Genomic DNA, 19,822 nt, shown 5'->3' on the forward strand with positions numbered 1-19,822 from the left:
CCTTAGACATCAGTTCAATTAGTGAAATGGGCAAAACAGAAAATTGTGATTGTGCGTAAAACTAACATTCTAACAATAGGTGATGAACAATACAAGAAAATACCAATATTAAAGTGAAATTTAAAATTAAAATAAATTTTAAGTCTAACAATATTATAGTTAAATTTGAATTAAGTCAATGTGCCAGTGTAATTTTTATCATATAATTTTAATGTATTTGTATGCTTAATGTTAGAATACCTGGGATCAATTGAAAACTAAATACAATAAAAAATTCAAAAAAAAAAAAAAAAAAAACAATTGGAATCAGGTATTCACGTGTAAACCTTGTTCATGTCAAGTGATGTATTAATATATTTCAAGTGTAAGGTGTAGGATCAATATAAGGTGTAGGAATATATACATTTTTGAGGTGAAAGAATTAAAATAAAAATATTTTGAGTTTTAAGAAAGGTAACATTTAAGGAAAGGGAATGATCTGATTGACGAGGGCGTCAATCTACAGCGGGATAGGGGATATGTGACATATGGACCAGCAACCCCCCTCCCACTTACAGAACTCAGAACCAAATCCCTCATTTGTTCACTTTAGAAAGTTTCAAAATAAGAATATTTTAAACGTCTAAAGATGTTAAAGTTTAAATTCATCATCCCAAAGGATTCGTGCTTTTGGCACAAGTTTTACAGCAATCAAAAAATGATACTTTTTAAACTATCAAAATTGGATTAAAAAATGTAACTTTTGATTAAAGCCAATTAGAAACCAGATTTCTATTACTGGTTTGGTCAACGAACTAGAGGTGAAAATCCTCATTGTAATAATTCTTTTGCAAGGAGGTTAGGCCATATGTTGGATAATTAAAAGAACAGTTGTATTGCAACATTTCTGAGGTCAGTCTACCCAGTGCTCAATTTAGAAATCCGGGTTGATTCTGGATATATAAGGTAGACCTGGAAGCCAGGAGGGTCTTTGATGAACAACGTACAGCTAGCTCATATTGAAGTCATTTTTATCTGAAGTTGTATACGAAGTAAGAAAATAAAGCTATTGTCAATAATTGTCTTTTTCTACGAGTCAAGGTATCAGGTACAGTTCCTATTGTCTCTTGGATCGTTACCAAGGGAATCTGCACGACTCGGGAGACCTGAACATCACGATAATGATTCTGTCTCCATGGTTATAGAGTTTTGTCAATAGAACCCTCTCAGCCTATGCTCCTTGACTACCCTGCTCCCATGTTCAAAGTTACATATCCCCCCAACTAACCACCCTAACCCCCCCCCCCCCCGGAACAGCAGTCTTATAGTTAAACTACCGTTTAACTACAAAACTACAGTTTTGTAGTTTTATATTTTATTTTTTGTTCCCTACTTTGTCGAAATTAAAACCAGTTTTCTCTTTGCTTAATTACAAAAAATTACGATTGAATTTTAACGGAAAATTAAAGAAGCGCCACCCATTTGTCTGGCCATGGGTTACAATTAAAACAATTAAAATTTGTTGGTTGCATGGCTCGGAGAAGATCTGGTAGCCAGGTCCGCAAGGTCGACCGGTTTTCACTGGAGCCTTGATCTGCCATAGCCTAGTAGAATTTTGTCCGTTTACGAATTGTTTTCCGGCACATAGGGCAAATTTTAAGGGTTTTTCCACAGTTTTCACAAGTTCCATGGCCGCAGGAAAATACAACATTTTTTCTTCTTACGAAGCAAATTGGACAATTAGTTGCCTCTTCCATCTCAGCAATGCGTTTTTCCAGGTTTTCCAAACGTTCCTTGGTGATCTCATCTTCGGGGGAGCGTTCTTCTTTCGTTCTCGGCCCTGGCTCTCCTTCGTCTGCTGTCTGTCTTGGGCTGAGCAGTTCGTTATTCTTTAGCACAACGATTTTTGAATCATATGAAGTCAATTCATACCCCGTCAGCTGGTTACCTTGTGACAGCATAGTGGATAGAGCCGTGTCTAGAGAGTTTCGGGACCTAGGTTCAATTCCAGCTGTTGCAAGGGATTTACAGCTTTCACAAGTTCCATGGCCGCAGGAAAATAAAACATTTTTTCTTCTTACGAAGCAAATTGGACAATTAGTTGCCTCTTCCATCTCAGAATGCGTTTTTCCACGTTTTCCAAACGTTCCTTGGCGATCTCATCTTCGGGGGAGCGTTCTTCTTTCGTTCTCGGCCCTGGCTCTCCTTCGTCTGCTGTCTGTCTTGGGCTGGGCAGTTCGTCATTCTTTAGCACAACGATTTTTGAATCATATGAAGTCAATTAATAACCCGTCAGCTGATTACCTTGTGACAGCATAGTCGATAGAGCCGTGTCTAGAGAGTTTCGGGACCTAGGTTCAATTACAGCTGTTGCAAGGGTATTATGGTGTTTCTACAGATTTCGCATGTTCTATGACCGCAGGAAAATACAACATTTTTTCTTCTTACGAAGCAAATTGGACAATTAGTTGCCTCTTCCATCTCAGAAATGCGTTTTTCTAGGTTTTCCAAACGTTCCTTGGTGATCTCATCTTCGGGGGAGCGTTCTTCTTTCTTTCTCGGCCCTGGCTCTCCTTCGTCTGCTGTCTGTCTTGGGCTGGGTAGTTTGTCATTCTTTAGCACAAGATTTTTGAATCATATGAAGTCATATCATACCCCGTCAGCTGGTCCATCAAATCAAGAGGAGGTGCTGAAGGCACAACGCGGTCAATCAAATCAAGAGGAGGAGCTGAAGGCACAACAGCATCCTCTGGAACCTCAGAGGAATGACCTTTTCCAACCTTCTTCTTTATCCTTCTATAGCGTTTTTCCAGGTTTTCCAAACGTTCCTTGGTGATCTCATCTTCGGGGGAGCGTTCTTCTTTCGTTCTCGGCCCTGGCTCTCCTTCGTCTGCTGTCTGTCTTGGGCTGAGCAGTTCGTTATTCTTTAGCACAACGATTTTTGAATCATATGAAGTCAATTCATACCCCGTCAGCTGGTTACCTTGTGACAGCATAGTGGATAGAGCCGTGTCTAGAGAGTTTCCTACTCTCCAAACGTTCCTTAGTGATCTCATCTTTGGGGGAGCGTTCTTCTTTCGTTCTCGGCCCTGGCTCTCCTTCGTCTGCTGTCTGTCTTGGGCTGAGCAGTTCGTTATTCTTTAGCACAACGATTTTTGAATCATATAAAGTCAATTCATACACCGTCAGCTGGTTACCCTTGTGACAGCATAGTGGATAGAGCCGTCTCTAGAGAGTTTCGGGACCTAGGTTCAATTTCAGCTGTTGCAAGGGATTTACAGCTTATTAATTAAAAAATGTAACTTTTGATTAAAGCCAATTAGAAACTAGATTTCTATTGCTTGAAGCCTATTACAGAAGCCAGGAGGGTATTCAGTAAAATTCTGTCTTTGATGAACAACGTACAGCTAGCTCATATTGAAGTCATTTTTATCTGAAGTTGTATACGAAGTAAGAAAATAAAGCTATTGTCAATAATTGTCTTTCTCTACGAGTCAAGGTATCAGGTACAGTTCCTATTGTCTGTTGGATCGTTACCAAGGGAATCTGCACGACTCGGGAGACCTGAACATCACGATAATGATTCTGTCTCCATGGTTATAGAGTTTTGTCAATAGAACCCTCTCAGCCTATGCTCCTTGACTACCCTGCTCCCATGTTCAAAGTTGCATATCCCCCCAACTAACCACCTTAACCCCCCCCCCCCCGTAACAGCAGTTTTATAGTTAAACTACCGTTTAACTACAAAACTACAGTTTTGTAGTTTTATATTTTATTTTTTGTTCCCTACTTTGTCGAAATTAAAACCAGTTTTCTCTTTGCTTAATTACAAAAAATTACGATTGAATTTTAACGGAAAATTAAAGAAGCGCCACCCATTTGTCTGGCCATGGGTTACAATTAAAACAATTAAAATTTGTTGGTTGCATGGCTCGGAGAAGATCTGGTAGCCAGGTCCGCAAGGTCGACCGGTTTTCACTGGAGCCTTGATCTGCCATAGCCTAGTAGAATTTTGTCCGTTTACGAATTGTTTTCCGGCACATAGGGCAAATTTTAAGGGTTTTTCCACAGTTTTCACAAGTTCCATGGTCGCAGGAAAATACAACATTTTTTCTTCTTACGAAGCAAATTGGACAATTAGTTGCCTCTTCCATCTCAGCAATGCGTTTTTCCAGGTTTTCCAAACGTTCCTTGGTGATCTCATCTTCGGGGGAGCATTCTTCTTTCGTTCTCGGCCCTGGCTCTCCTTCGTCTGCTGTCTGTCTTGGGCTGAGCAGTTCGTTATTCTTTAGCACAACGATTTTTGAATCATATGAAGCCAATTCATACCCCGTCAGCTGGTTACCTTGTGACAGCATAGTGGATAGAGCCGTGTCTAGAGAGTTTCGGGACCTAGGTTCAATTCCAGCTGTTGCAAGGGATTTACAGCTTTCACAAGTTCCATGGCCGCAGGAAAATACAACATTTTTTCTTCTTACGAAGCAAATTGGACAATTAGTTGCCTCTTCCATCTCAGAAATGCGTTTTTCCAGGTTTTCCAAACGTTCCTCGGCGATCTCATCTTCGGGGGAGCGTTCTTCTTTCGTTCTCGGCCCTGGCTCTCCTTCGTCTGCTGTCTGTCTTGGGCTGGGCAGTTCGTCATTCTTTAGCACAACGATTTTTGAATCATATGAAGTCAATTAATAACCCGTCAGCTGATTACCTTGTGACAGCATAGACGATAGAGCCGTGTCTAGAGAGTTTCGGGACCTAGGTTCAATTCCAGCTGTTGCAAGGGTATTAGAGTTTTTCCACAGTTTTCCCAAGTTCTATGACCACAGGAAAATATAACATTTTTTCTTCTTACGAAGCAAATTGGACAATTAGTCGCCTCTTCCATCTCAGAAATGCGTTTTTCCAGGTTTTCCAAACGTTCCTTGGTGATCTCATCTTCGGGGGAGCGTTCTTCTTTCGTTCTCAGCCCAGGCTCTGCTTCGTCTGCTGTCTGTCTTGGGCTGGGCAGTTCGTCATTCTTTAGCACAACGATTTTTGAATCATATGAAGTCATTCCATACCCCGTCAGCTGGTCCATCAAATCAAGAGGAGGTGCTGAAGGCACAACGTGGTCCATCAAATCAAGAGGAGGAGCTGAAGGCACAACAGCATCCTCTGGAACCTCAGAGGAATGACCTATTACAACCTTCTTCTTTATCATTCTATACAGACGGTTAGTTTCTGTATTGTTTGGCTTAATCTTCAATAGGTTTTCAGTCTCTTCTAAAGCTGTATGGTAATCCTTCAACCGATAATGCCCATATGCACGGGCGTATAAGCACTCACATATACATTAAAAATACACAAATATAGAAGTTTGTTACATAGGTTAATTTGTAAGGTACAGATGTTTATTACTAACCAAAACATTAGTAAAAAAAATGTGTAAAAAAATCTAGTTGCATTTTTTAGTAGTCAAAAATTGGTGGGCAACTAGGCCACCTCCTCTTTATTTTCATCAAAATAATCTGACCAAAATTATGAGAAAGCCATCTAGCAAAAAAAATATGCAAAGTTTGTTTTAATTATTCATGTGTGTTGAGCCAAAATTAAAACATGTATCAATTCAAAAATATTCAGAAATTAAATATATAAAAAAAAATTGGTAACTGCAAGTAAGGATTGACATTAAAACTTAAAACAAACAGAAATTACTCCATATATGAAAGGGGTTGTCCTTCCACAACGCTTCACTCCTTATGCTAAACATTTTTTTATTGTTTTAAAAAGTGCAGTTGTGACAGAGCCAAACTTTAGCATAAGAAGCAAGGCATTGCATAGAGACAACCCCTTTCATATATGGAGTGATTTCTGTTCTTTTAAGTTTTAATGTTGCTCCTTACTTGCAGTTTAAAAAACTTGTTTTTTTTATTATTTAATTATTACAAAGTGAAGATTTTGTAGCAACATGGACAGATTCCCTTGATAAATCTAAGTTTAATTAAACACTTTTTGATGGTATGCAACATTAGTAAAATCTAAAAGAGACAGCACAAAGTGACTGAAATCTTGTTTCAGATTTATTTGCAAAAAGAAACTGTCATAATAATTAAAAACTTATTGAAAACTCAAGTATTAGAGACTAATTACAAAAACATGGCTTTCATTCCAAACCAGAGCAAGCAGTCCCAACCACAAATCCACCACCACATTGTGGGAGTGCTTGCCCCCACCCCTCCCCCTGGATCCAGCACTGGTTGCAATTCATCTCTTTGTAGTTAAGCTTTTGAACATCCTGGATGTCATATCCTTGTTCTTTTCTTCATTTACTGAGCATTTTGCTGCCCTTAAAGAATAATTATTTTTTTTTGAAAATAGCCTTAATCTCTAAAACTTAGAACAATCATTAAACTGCTAGAGCTGAAACCAAACAGGCAGAAGCGACTTTTTTTGAAACAGTAGTTTCAGCTATTTATGAAACAAAACAGACAAAGAACATTGATATGAAGACGAAAGCAAAAGCTAGTAGCCTTCAGAAAAGGATTATAAACTTCAAATTTATAGCTTGCCTCATGTTTAAACAAATAAAAAATTGTGTAAAAGAGTAGGATAACAACAGAAAAACTTGAAGAAGAGATCAACATCATCAACACAATCAAAATGTCTGATGCTATGAAGAAACTTTTCAAAAAATATATAAGAGGACAAAATTATTGATTTTTCATTGACAGTTCAAAACTGTTTGTCATAATGAGAGAAATTAATCCAGAGGCAGACTTTGACAAATTTCATTGTTGGTGACTTGGAATAGTTTATTCAGATAGGCTAGCTTATCTACTTTGCAAATTAGCTGTGACAGCAACCTAACAAGATTGTCCAGCAGAGGTCTATGTTCAAGAAGGTCTTTCAGCATAGCCATACAAAACATAGCTATTCAGTTATGCATTAAAGCATGAGTCATTCTGCTATAGCTTTTTGTTGTCTCTGTAGATAAGTTTAAATGATAAGGGAAGACTGTATAATAAATTTTAAAAAGTTTTATAATGTGGCCTAGGAGTGACTCAAATGAAGGGATCTAATACCCCTCCCCAAAAGCACCTCATTGAAGCTGTGAGATACCAATGTTGTTTAAAATAGCTCAAAGAATGCATAAAACTCAAAATGACCAGAAATAACAGGCGGTAAAGCAGTAGCCTACTGAATGCATGACTTATTAATTAGAAAAAATTCCTAGTAAAACACAGTAGAAGTGTAAAAGGAGCTGGCATAGAAAAAATCCATGGTAAATTAAATGTACATGATCATATACACACGAATTTTAGAGGGATTCTAGTAAAATTCTAATTTATCTACATTTGCTATCTTGGGAAGGGGTTAGGTTAGGAAAATGAAATTTCCCGGGATTAGTCTACCAACTAAAGTATGTCACAGGACCAAGGAGTGTATTTTGAAGTACCTACCTCTACCCCTTCTCTCTGTAGAGAGCAGTAACCTTTAAAATATTTGCATTAGGAAAGTGAAACCTTGCAAAATAGGTCCCCTGCTTAAAAAAGAATAAGAAAACAGTTTTTAGCTTTACAACAACTTTGCTCAATCCAAAATTATGAGGTTTTAAAGATCTGCAATAAGGCCAAGATCAGCAAAAATATTATTGAAACTTTTAAAAAAGCTAAGTTGATTGGAAATTAAAAGTTTTAGCAGTCTTTTTCAGAGTCAAAAGACATTAAGAGTGCAAGTATCCCTCCTCCAAAGCATATTCAATGTTCAAACACATGAAGTCAAAATATCAAGAGATATTTTGTTTGGAAGAGTAGGATGTTCAAGGTATTATGTGTAGGTATATTGAGCAGTAGATGTCAGCCTCCTAGAATTGTGCAACTGGTTCACTATACTTTAAAACTAGGCTAAATAAAAAGTTTAAGTATTTATTATCATTGTTGCCCAACCAGTTGACTTAGTGGATTCTGCAGAAGTTGATATTGATGAGCTTGTTTCATTTTTTTAAAGACTGAATAGATTTTAATAAAAATTTGCACACAGCTGTGATATTTGCATAGACTATTTGGCCAAATAATGGTGTTTGCATACCAACCAAGATCTACAAATACATTTCCTAAATTCAGAAAAAAAAACATTGACATTGCTAAAAATTTCAGTCAAATTTCTAGGATGAATGATATCAGAGGACAACTAAAATAGGCTAATAGACTGGCTTGGCAATGCTTTCAGGGTGTTTATGGCCCTAAATTCCCTTCAGAAAGTTTAATTTTCCTAGGATAACCACTTTTCAAGATTGGTAACTTGGTAAAAAGCAACTCATCTATATTTTTTCCGATGCTTCATTGCCTATTTCTAAGACAAAATGGGGTGCACTGTCTGGAAAACAACCATGATAATTGGAAAGAGTAGGCTATCAAAAAAAGACAAATCCATCGGAGGGATCCTTCTTTACCTAATTGGCCTATTAATTGAACTCAAATAAGTTCACCACAAGGGATATTTTCAGATCCCTGATGAAGGGATCTGAAAATATATTGCACCCAACACCTTCTCACTTCTTAATATGGCCAATGGGGTGTGTTCCAGAGACTTACTGCAGTAACCGAATGGTTACTATTTCCGTTCCTAGCGGAAAAATGGTTACTGCCCAACCCACTGGGAACGAGAATAGTAACTGCCGGCAGTAAGTGATTTTCTTACCATGCTCAAAAGAATGGTTAGCGCAGTAAGTTCATAATCCATCTTCTTCAACAAAAATCTCATTCAACAAAAAATAAATATGGACAAGAATGAAGTAATGGAATATCAAGTTATTTGCTTGGAAGAAGGTGGGACGGTGATTTTGCAAAAGGAAGAGGGATCTGAGCCAGGTTAGTAAGTCGCCATATTTTGGGTTCAACATTAAAGGACACCCTGAGTAGTCGGCTATCTATTAGCAAGTAGGTTAAATCAATGAAAAACTTATTATTTAATTTAAAGATTTCCATGTTTTCTAGCATATCCAGGCATAATTTTTACCGTAAATTGCCATTTTGAATCATTCTAAGGATTGACTTCTTCCAGGTAACATTGTGAGGCTCCATTAAATTGCCACATGGGAGCATTCTAAGTATTGACTCCTTTTAGGCTCTGTAAACAGGCCTAGGTGAAGTATTACAGATAAGTTGAGGATTTATGGGCTGCCAAATCATTATTCTGAGACTGTCTTTAATCCTATTGAAGAAGTAGGCTAGGGTAGACTATTCAGTCTATTCCAAAGGATGGTAATTTTATCCAGTAAAATTCTAGTTGACTGACTTCTTGCTATCACTGAAAGGGGTTAGGTTAGGAAAATGAAACTTTCAGGGATGGGTCTACAGGCTAAAGTATGTCCTGGGAAGGTATTTCAAAGTACACATCTCTAATCATTCTTGCTCTAGAGGGCCCTGAAACCTTACAAAATAGATCTTCTGCTGAAATGAAGTACAACAAAATTGTTCTCAGCTTCACAACTTTGCTCAATCCCAATTTATAAAGTTTTAAAGATATGCAAATACATTTTCTAAATTTTGAAGAAAAAAAATGTTGATATGGCTCAGAATTCTACCCAAATAACAGGAATTGAATTTTCAGAACTAAAGGCAGAGAAAAGGCAAATGGTACCTGAAAATTAAGGTAAAATGTTGTTTTGTCAAAATTTCAATAGGTATAGACCTGTCATGGAGTCAAATTTCAGGACTCTCTAGAGGGAGAAGAAGTGGAGGTGGGTACTTTAAAATACCTTCCCAGGATATACTTTAGCCTGTAGACCCATCCCTGAAAGTTTTATTTTCCTAACCTAACTTCTTTCTGAGATAGCAAGAAGTAACTCAACTAGAATTTTACCTTTTATTTGTCTGGTAAAAAACATCCTTCAAATTTTAAATATGCTCTAATTCTATAGGAGCAAAAAAAATGCTTTTTGAAATTGCCATCAAGAGATTAAATATCAGCTAAATTGCCTGAGTAAAGCAAACCTAGGGAGCCAAAAAACTTGAAATATGCTTAACTGCTTCTTCAACAGTTGCAGATGATCTGACAAAGAGTTAAGTACAGAATTTAAGCCAGAAAGGCCTTTTATGCTTTTTCTATTCTCACCAGAATGAAACACAAATCCAATGTTGACTTGCACAAAAAACTCCAGGTAAGTTGTAATAATTGGTTCTTTAGCCTGATGTAGCTGCTATTTGTTGCTATGAGTGCATTGTTTACAATGGGAGCTTAAAGTTGTCATGACAAGCTGCATGGTTGTGTGTACAACCCCTTAGGCAATTCTCTCTTCTTTATATGCTTATTGTTGTTTAAGAATGATCAAGCTTCACAGTAATCACCTTTCATGACTTACAGTTTAAAATTTGTTAATGTTTCATTGATTGCAGGAGGGCTAGAAAGATGGACATTAGAACAAGCTATGAATTTGAAAATTGACGTAAAAGGAATACCATTTTATGATTTATACAAGCAGGCTGCAGCTGCTGAGAGTCAGCAGACTATGGAAGAAACAACCCAAGAGAAAGTCACAAAGAAGTTTTGTTCTGGGAAAGATATTGGTAAGTTAGTTATGGTTTCAGATCATAGCTGCAGAGAAGAGAAGATTGATGCCAGATGTACATTTTTTTTGGTCCTGTTCACATTAGATTGGAAAACGATTAGTCACATTAGCTGGGAAATGAGCAACAGACAAAAATGTGACCAGCAGTCACATTAGCTGGGAAATGAGCAACAGACAAAATTTCATTTTGTCTGTTGCTCATTTCTTGACAATATTACTGAGTGGTCATAGATAAGCACTAGAGTCCTCATTGATAAATAATATGTGCTTGTATATATATAGCTTGTTGCTACTTATTTTTCTCTGGGAATACAATGTTTGATGTGGCATAAACCAAATGAAAGGACCTGTAGGCCTAGAGAAAAATATATTTAAAAAACCGATTTTTTATAATTGCACAATAATTATAGCTTACACAATTTTACATGCAGTCCTGCTCTACTTTACCCCCAACCCTCTTAATATAGAAATATATAGCTGAAGTTACATGTTTCCCATTCATTCTGCCAATCTATCCCTCAACCTTTAACTCCCTGTTAATTGAAGCAACTGTGACAAAGCAAGAATGGGGGAAAAGGTAACAGGTGACATAATATATTGGAACTACATAATTTTGGCTATATATTTGCACATTAGGCAGGTTGGAGGTAAATTATAGTATAGAGATGCATGCTTTTCCCTTTGGTATGTAGGCTATGTAGAAGGTCATTTGTACCTGATGTTGTCCCTGTTGTTTTTAGTTGGATGGGAAACATCCAAAGAAAGTTTCCTTTGAAAAGGAAAGGTGAGATTGAATTTGTCAAAGCTTGGAGGTTTGCCCCTTCAGTCTGTTTAAAGGAAAATGGATTCGTAATTGAAGCTTTGTTCATTTCAATCTTAAGGGTGACCTATATTTGTGACAATTCATTAAATGGTTGTAAAGGGATACTTTTGTTTATTCATTTGTTTTCTTTGTTTTCTAACAGTTTTTTTTTTTAATCTTTAAATTGATATCCATTTCTTACAAATTTTTACTGATACCAGAGGTCCATTTACAAGTTTTCACCTACTTTGTAATCCCTGGTCTCACAATTATATTTAAATTTACTGAAGCTAGGAAACATAGAGCTCCTATCTATTTAAAGTAAATCAATGCATATAAGTAGGTTTTATTGTATTTAAGCCCTAGGGCCATGGCAATTAAAAACAAAATAAAGAAGATTAACTTTAAAATACTTGACATTAAATAAGCATAATAGCCACAAAGAAAAACAAATAACAAAATTATACTTCTGTGTTCAGTTGCCAACCTGAGCAACTGTCATAAATTTTTAAATCTTGCAGAACATTCACAAGCTATCTCTCATTACCCATACTCTTGTCTATACATCCACATTTCAGGGAAATGGAAGGACCATCATACTGGTATTCTTCATTTCTACTTATATTTAATGGGTTTGAAAGAAAGTTTCTATGGCTAAGTCAGTAGGCCAGTAAAGGACCTGGTGGTCCTTTAGCCAGGTTGTGCAATAGGAAGCTAGGGACCAGCCAGCCTATACTCTTGCATGCCCTTCCTCCTTATTTTCCCTAGATTTCCATCTGTACTCATTTAAAGGTGGGCCAATTCTAACTGAGGTTAGCCATATCACCAACCCCTATCCAAAACCAAAAAAACTGGCAATGCCAGGAATTAAACCTGTACCCCTTGGACAAAGCATTCCAACCCAGAGCGCCTACCACTTAGCAAGGAACACAAATTTTACCAGAGAACAATAATTATTTGAGAAAAAATAGAAAATTGAAAAAAAACTTGTTATAGTTGTCCCACTACTATCCTGTAAATGCTATAGGCCCATTTTATTTAGACAAATTAATTTAAGACAGGTATAAAAAAAACTCCATCAGGGATTGTATTTGCTTAAGATACAATCAAGCTATATGAATGCTTAGCTTTGTGATATTCTAGTCTTGAAATAATAAAAAAAGAGAAAATTTACATGTTCTATTTATTTTTCACCAGCTCATTTGAGAAAAAAATCATTTGTGACAGCCAAATGCCCATGGTTGGCTTAGAACCTCTCTAAATGCTCTGAAACAGAAGGAATTAAAAAAATTATACTAATCAGCATTAAACTTTCCCTTAAATTTAAACACGTGTAATTAATTTGAAATTGACGCTACTGCTAGTCAGCTTACTATGCCGTTCCCACTGGCTCTACTGTAGTTAAAAATGGGCAGTTACCGCGCAGTAACTGAAAAACCATCAGCTGGAACACACCCGAAAATAATACATTCTTTGCATTCTTTATTCTATAGCATCCTTTGTGAAATAAGCTTTGGGACACGGTCATCAGAACATCAGTGTTTCCAAATTTCTCGTCCGTCAGTGTCTCCCCTAAGCACCCGGAAATTTGTCATTTTCAGCCAAATTTTGTTGATATTTTGTCTGTAATTTATCCGTGCTATGTCATATTTTGTTTATAATGCGTCAATTTTGAAATCTCAAAAACTGTTAGTTTTTTAAGACTTGTGCTATTGACCAAAAGACGTTTCATAAAGCTCTTTCAAAGCGGTCAGTTAACATCAAATATAATCAAACTAAAAAAATTATTATAATTCATCCAAACAGAATGAACTAAAGTGAAAATACTAAATTCATAAAGACACAAGAACAGTAAAAAGAAAAAAAACTGTCGGAGCTTAAGGCTCATCTTTCAACAAGAAATCCTTCATTGCACATTTTTTAAGGAGGACTATTTCGCTGCCTGTTATTTTTGGTTGTTTTGACTTTTACATGTTCTTTGAACTATTTGAAACAACATCGGTATCTGACAACTTCGATCAGATGCTTTTGGAGAAAAGAAGACTTTGGGATGGAGCTAGCTCCCCTCCTATTACTTTTGTTTTTTTTAAAAGAGAACTAAACGTTTTAGTTTCCAATAAGGGAACATTTTCTAAAGTTTAAACGGCCAGCCTTTCAATAAAACCATGTAAGCCCTTTGGGCATAATATACAGTTCTTATCCCCAGCCTTTGAAAGGTTTTATGAGCTTCAAAAGCCATGTTACATGACCTTTGGATTTTTTTTTCAAAATGACTGTTTCAAAATTTCTATCGCAAGCGCCCTCCGATAATTTATGACTCTTAAAAAGTACACTATAACTTCTAATTTTTAAATATATGAGCCCTCTCTGAAGTTTATATGGCTACCACTTCCATAAAAACCTTGTATATTAACAATAAACAACTAATACAACTCAATTCCTTGGCCTGAGGGATTTGAGGGATAGGCGTCAACCTTAGAAATATGATTACTAGACCTTTCAATTATGTTGTACAAAATGACAGTATAAATATTTTGATTATTTGTGGAGTGTTAAATACCGTACCTTCTGTGCATTTTCAAGACTCTAGCGAACCAATTAAATCAAAGGTGCATACAAGTTTGACCACTAGGGGTGGTCAAAGCTTTGTATCTGGCAAAGGGGGGGGGGGAGATTGAAGGGAAAGCACATTTTTAGGCCAGCATTTTCCAGCTGTTCAAGAAAAACTTTCTCATACCTTTGTTTTGGTATCAGTATCACATCTCAAAATTGACAATGGATCTTCCTTTAAGTGTTTCTTTTAGTCCAAATGTATTAAGAAGATTTCCAGTAATCATATATACTTCAAGTCAGTAAATAGATAGAACTGAATTTCAAGCAATTTTTAATGCAAAATTTTAAAATATTCTGGGATTTTTAATGATCTATGTAGCTAAGTGGCTTCATTTCTAACTTTTAAGAAGAAAAAACGTGTTAATAATTCACTGTGTAAAAACTATACTTTTTCCCAGATAATTTCCCCAAAGGAAGACAATTTTTGTTATACCTTTATGTACAAACAAGAATAAAAAAAAATATGAAAGAACAAGCTGTTTCGCAAAAATGTAACATTACTTTGAAGCACAAGTAGGTCATCATGAATAATCAATGGTATGATTCGAATTTTTTACTTCTTTATAATTGTATTGGTGCAACAAAGCAGGAACAACAAAAATTTTAAACGAAAAGAAAGTCCTTAAATATTTAAAGGTTTCTGTAAAAAAGCTAAAAAGCCTACAATCACTTTTGACTATTAAAAAAGGTCCTTTTACTTTCCAATCGAACGAGAATTTTTGAATCCCCTATAAATCTATATATAATAATATGCTGGTTAAATTCTCCCCTGTTTTCTTAACCTATCCCTGCAAAAATCTATCCCATTAAGTTATTTAATGTTACTATTTCTTCTAATTGAAAGTGGAAAATTTATGCTAAAGATATCATTCATGGAGCTAATGTGTCTATCTCCCTCCTGAAATCCCTAAATAAATTAAACGTCACCCCTTTGAATTTCTTAAGGATTTGTAATATCTTTTTCCGCCTGTATCTTGAATATATTTGTCCAGTATGGCACCTGGACATCTCCCGCCAAGAATCGGAAAAAATTAAATCCATCCAAAAAAGAACCCTGCGAGTAATTTTAAAAAGAAAAGAAGGTGTCATACAATCTGCTTCTAAGAAAAGCTAGGCTGGAAGCACTTCAGAGCAAACGAGTTACGTTTTGCCTCCGTTTTGCAAAAAAATGAATGAATGAATGCATTTGATACCCATCAATGAAAAACAGATGGAGCACAAAAAAGAAAAAGAAACACAAGACTCTAATTCATGTGACTTAAACAAGAAAAAGAAACAAAAACGATCAAAAACAGATGCCAACTACTGCCGTAACTTCCGCTTATTTGCCACCATACAGCTACGCACAAAAGAAGACCACTTCTGGAAATGAGAAAGCAGTAAGCGGGATGTCTCTAGTACTGACCGTCCAATAAGGAGTCCCAGACATGCAATATTATGTCTACAGAATATGTCTAAGTAGTTGACTTTAGTGAGCAAAGCCACGTCATATCTTCTAGTCTGTGTAACTCTAGCAATGGTTATCTATGTAGTAGAGTTTAAAATTTCAACATTTCATGGGACTTTTATGCTGATTTCAAATATATAAGTTTCAACAAGTTTAGGCTCACCCATAAAATGTTACGAGCCTGAGAAAATTCACTTCATTTTCAAAAAAAGGGGGAGTTATCACCTATAAGTCATATAACCTTAGTGAAAATCAAACCAGCAGATTCGGCGTATCAGAGAACCCTGCTGCAGAGGTTTAAAGCTCCTATCTGCAAAAATGCGGAATTTTTTATTTTTTGCCAGAAGATGAATCACGAATGCGTGTTTTACTTGTTTTTTTTTCCAAGGGTTATTGTATCGCCTCAGTCATCCTAGAATACCACAAGACGACTCATGCAAACTGAAATTAAAAGCTCTAGTGCCCCTTTCAAGTAACGAAAAATGTTGAAGGGCAACTAGGCCCCCTCCCGTACTCATTTTTTTCCTAAGGTCACTGGATAAAAATTTTTAGATTGAAATTTTGTTCGGATAGTAGAAAAAATCTAATAACTATATATTTGAGGATGACCTAATCTCCACAAACCTCGGGGGAAGGGTTACAAGTTATTAACTTCACCCATTGTTTACATATAGTATTAGTTGTAGAGAAGTATACAGATGTTTTCAAGGGGGAATTTCGTCTGGTTTGGGGAGGGGGTAGGGTTAAGTAGTTTTTCTGGAAGATCTTTCCCTGGAGGAATTTTTTGTGGGAGAAGGGAATTTTTGCGTGAGGGCGACGCCATACTTCCCAGCGTAATGTTAAAAAACGTTATAAAATTAAGTTAAAAAATAATTTTTTTCAACTGAAAGTAAGGAGCAACATTAAAACTTAAAACGAACAGAAATTATTACGTATGTGATTGGTTCACCCCTCGTCAATACCTAACTTTTTAAGCTAAAGCTATTTTTAGTACTTTCAAAGAGCTTTATTTTTCTAATTAAATGACCTTTGTGATTTAGTTGTCATTTAAAGAATTAGAGCAAAGAATTTGAACTTCAGCGTAAAGAGTAAAACCTCAAATGTTAATTTTTTTTCACCGATCAAATTTTCACTTGCCATGGCTGAAATTAATATTACGTTAAAATTTTGGTTGTGGAACCACGAAAATAACTTTTGTACCCCCCCCCCCTCCCTCCAAAAATATATACTGTTTGAATTTTACAGGGGATATTTTCTTCTTCTAAGCATTGTTATACAAAAGTTTAACTTTAGTGCAAACACCAGGGTTTTAGGGGGAGGGGGAAGGGTAACTCATCTTATCGATGGGAAAGGTCAAAGTGGTAGTTCAAGTGGTATTCGACTCTTTTCTAGAAGAAGTTTAAAGTAACGTCAAAAATCAAAACGAAGAAAAATTATTGTATATGTGAGAGTGGTTACAACCTTTCTAATCCTCCACTCTTTACACTAAAGTACCACTTATGATCTATTGAGATTCAAGGTTTTAAGGATCAGAGGGCCTGAACCCTCCCCCTCAAATGTTTATCCGTCTCGTAAAAATATAACACATATAAATTAAGAAAATGATACAGTTTTTACAACCCCCTCCCCCTTTAGTTGCAAAACAAATTTTAGGTTAAAGGAGCGGTCTGTTTGAAATAAGAATGTTTCAATAAGTTTTTTTTAGTTGAAGCTTAGATCCGTAATTATATGGGTCATGGGGTCGCAGTGCCCAAAAACAGAAACAGGAAGATATGTCCACCAAAAACTAGCAAAAGCATTACTTATCCCAAGAGTTTTTTTTTTGTCAGGTTGCCTCAAAACTTTCAAGAATCCTGACCCAACAGAGCCCTAAATTCTTTTGAAGGAAGGGGAAGGCACTAGGGAGTTCACAAATAGGCCTTTTTTGTCTATCATCGGTTGGAAACTTACGTTTGTGAGTTCCTAGGATAAGTGTACAAAAATGAAAAAACGTCGAAAATGTTTGCCCATCTCTGCAACTCTTTCTTCATCACAAAATTTGGTCCCGTTCCTATCTTGAACTGTGACAACTAAAGTGTTGAAGTCAAATAACAAGAATCAGAAATCCTGATTTGCCAGGAAGCGAAAACTCTAATTTTTTAAGATAATGAGTATGGGTTGGTACCACTTAGATGTGATCATAAAATGTAAGGTGAATATGGAACAACCCACTGGTTATCTACTTCGATGGTGGTACCGTTATGCTTCTTTATTATTGTTGTTTTACTGCCATCTTCAGTAGATCTTCTTCTATATTGTGGGTAACCATCGTTGCCGGTAATTGAGTTGGGTGCTAAAAGTCGAGGATATTGCTTTGTGCACCTTCCTTTGGCCATGCATGGTGATTTTTCATTCAGTGCACCGCAAGGTCTATGCATCATATTTTTTACCACAATATCGTATATGCCCTTATCAACATTTTCATCAGGTATTTAAGCGGAAATCACATCGTCAATTTCATGAAGTAATTTTATCATGTAACCAGATTAAGATATGTGTGTGTGGCAATCCTCGTTTTTGCCACTCCACTGAGTACATCCAGCATCGCAAAGACCCAAACACTTTAAGTTTTACTATGTAGTTTATCAGTGATTTCAACTTTTGCCAGAAGACACTGGCCGTAATGTCATGTCTATGAACCGCCGATTGTCCTTGAAGTAAAAGCTGTTGTATCTCGTGTCTGTTTTTTTTTTCTTTACGTAGTTCTAAAGAAATACTACTTCTGTGCCAAGATTGAGAATTCTGCTTCTTTTTTTTATTAGATGACCGAATTGGGCCGAGTTTTAAGCTGTTGGGGGGTTCAGCTGGGGTCTAAATTTTAGAATTCTTGATTAGTAATTCTAATTTAAGCTTTTACGTGTTTATTTGTACACATTTGTATATTTGCTGGCATCCATAAGAGATGAAACCTACCCAGTCCTGTCAAAATATGAGAGCATGGGCCTGGTTGATCTTGTTTGGATTAAAGTATTTGAAAATATGCAGTATATGTGTATAAATAACAGTTCAATAAAGAAACTTCTTTCATTTGACAATGAAACACACACAGAAAATTGGGTATTTCGGTCTCATACATACTACTATGTATGTAACCAAAGATGCCTTAATGATCTGTGACCTAGCAGATAAACTAAAATAATACAAATAGAATATCGACATTTATGCAAAAAAATAAATACTGTTGATCGCTCTTGTTTCTCCAAAAAAGTTACAGATGCAAATCTCTTGGTCTTCTTAGTTTCTGGGTCATCGGATTGGGAGTAACGAAATTTAATCTATTTGACTGTCTTAAATCACCCTACATTGCACTTAAGCCAAATTCGCCTGCATTTCTGTTCAAAGCCAGGTTGGCACAAGTGTTAATTTCATCAATTTCTTGTAGTTTTTTTTTTTGTTTTAACTTTGCACTTGTTCAAAAATTGAAAGAGCCACTTTAGCCGAATAGAGCGATCGGTGTATTTTTGTGCTTTTTTAAACCAAAATATGGCCTGAACCCGTGAAGTTTTTCTTTACCTCATATCGATTGTATCATAAATGTTTTCCCCCATTCATTTGGATAAATTATAGGTATCACAAGTATTTTATTCTACAATTTTTCTAGGTTGGTGATGACTTTTAGATCTGTGCGGCAACTTTGATGAATCATCCCTTTACGCAATTTAGAAAGAAAATATATTGCTTCAACAACAGACAGAAAAAGCCAGATGAATGGATTTTTTCAAATGAAAAAAAAGTTACCTAAGTATCTGCATCAGTTTATGAGTTTTGACGAAAAAAAACGTAAAGTCAACCATGTTATTTTTATACATTCTTTGACCCATTCCATAACAATTTGTTGCTATTGGCAGCATTGACCTGGCATAAAATACTAATCTAATTTTAATCACTATTTACAATGACCGGGCATTGTCAATTATAGCCAAACAATTTGATGAATCTATGCAAGGCCGTACCCAAGTGGGATGCGACCGTAAATCCCCCACCCGGAATTTTTTTTGACTCGTAAAAATGTAATAAAAATCCGTAGTGTTTTTGTTCTTGATGCGCTTTATGAAGTTTTTTATAACCCTCCTGCCTGAAAAAAAATCCTGGATACGACCTTGAGTCGATGACATTAGGCTTTTTTTTAATTGAAGTAAAATACGATGTTTCTTCTAATGAAAGCTTAATAGTTTGTTTCGATTGAATTTCATTTTGGCACGTTATATTCTGGGCTATATTTGTGTTTTCTTTTGTGTGTGTTGTGTTTATCTTTGCAAAATCATTGTTGGGACAAGATTGTCTATTTAGCCTTTTTGTAGTTTTCCTAGTCCAAATCATCTTGCATATTCGTCGACCGTGTTCTGGAGTGCCAAGATTAATAATTCAGGCTTCAAAAAGCTATAAAAGGCTACTTCTC

At 36.0% G+C, this 19,822-nt stretch overlaps 1 protein-coding gene and 1 long non-coding RNA gene across 11 annotated transcripts in view; one reads left to right on the forward strand and one right to left on the reverse strand.

Annotated features, from left to right (window-relative positions):
* Positions 1 to 19,822, reverse strand: part of LOC136026649 (rootletin-like) — a 329,138-nt gene that overhangs the window by 48,575 nt on the left and 260,741 nt on the right. For 2 of the 10 annotated variants that reach the window (XR_010617376.1, XR_010617370.1), the window contains exon 1: positions 8,405 to 8,563. The exons of 3 other annotated variants lie outside the window; for them this stretch is intronic. The gene's annotated coding sequence lies outside the window, so the exon portion shown is untranslated. Of the gene's footprint in view, positions 1 to 8,404; positions 8,564 to 12,498; positions 12,632 to 12,697; positions 12,718 to 12,743; positions 12,765 to 19,822 lie in introns of those variants that run through there. 5 more of the 10 variants (XR_010617374.1, XR_010617375.1, XR_010617372.1 and 2 more) reach the window with 5 other exon arrangements.
* The window catches only part of LOC136026656 (uncharacterized), a 30,078-nt gene continuing 23,155 nt past the window's right edge, over positions 12,900 to 19,822 (forward strand). Inside the window, exon 1 of the long non-coding RNA XR_010617378.1 lies at positions 12,900 to 19,203. This is a non-coding gene — a long non-coding RNA (uncharacterized LOC136026656). The remainder of the gene's footprint in view (positions 19,204 to 19,822) is intronic.

Source organism: Artemia franciscana, chromosome 4 (assembly GCF_032884065.1).
Source record: "Artemia franciscana chromosome 4, ASM3288406v1, whole genome shotgun sequence".
NCBI classification, from domain to species: Eukaryota; Metazoa; Arthropoda; class Branchiopoda; order Anostraca; family Artemiidae; genus Artemia; species Artemia franciscana.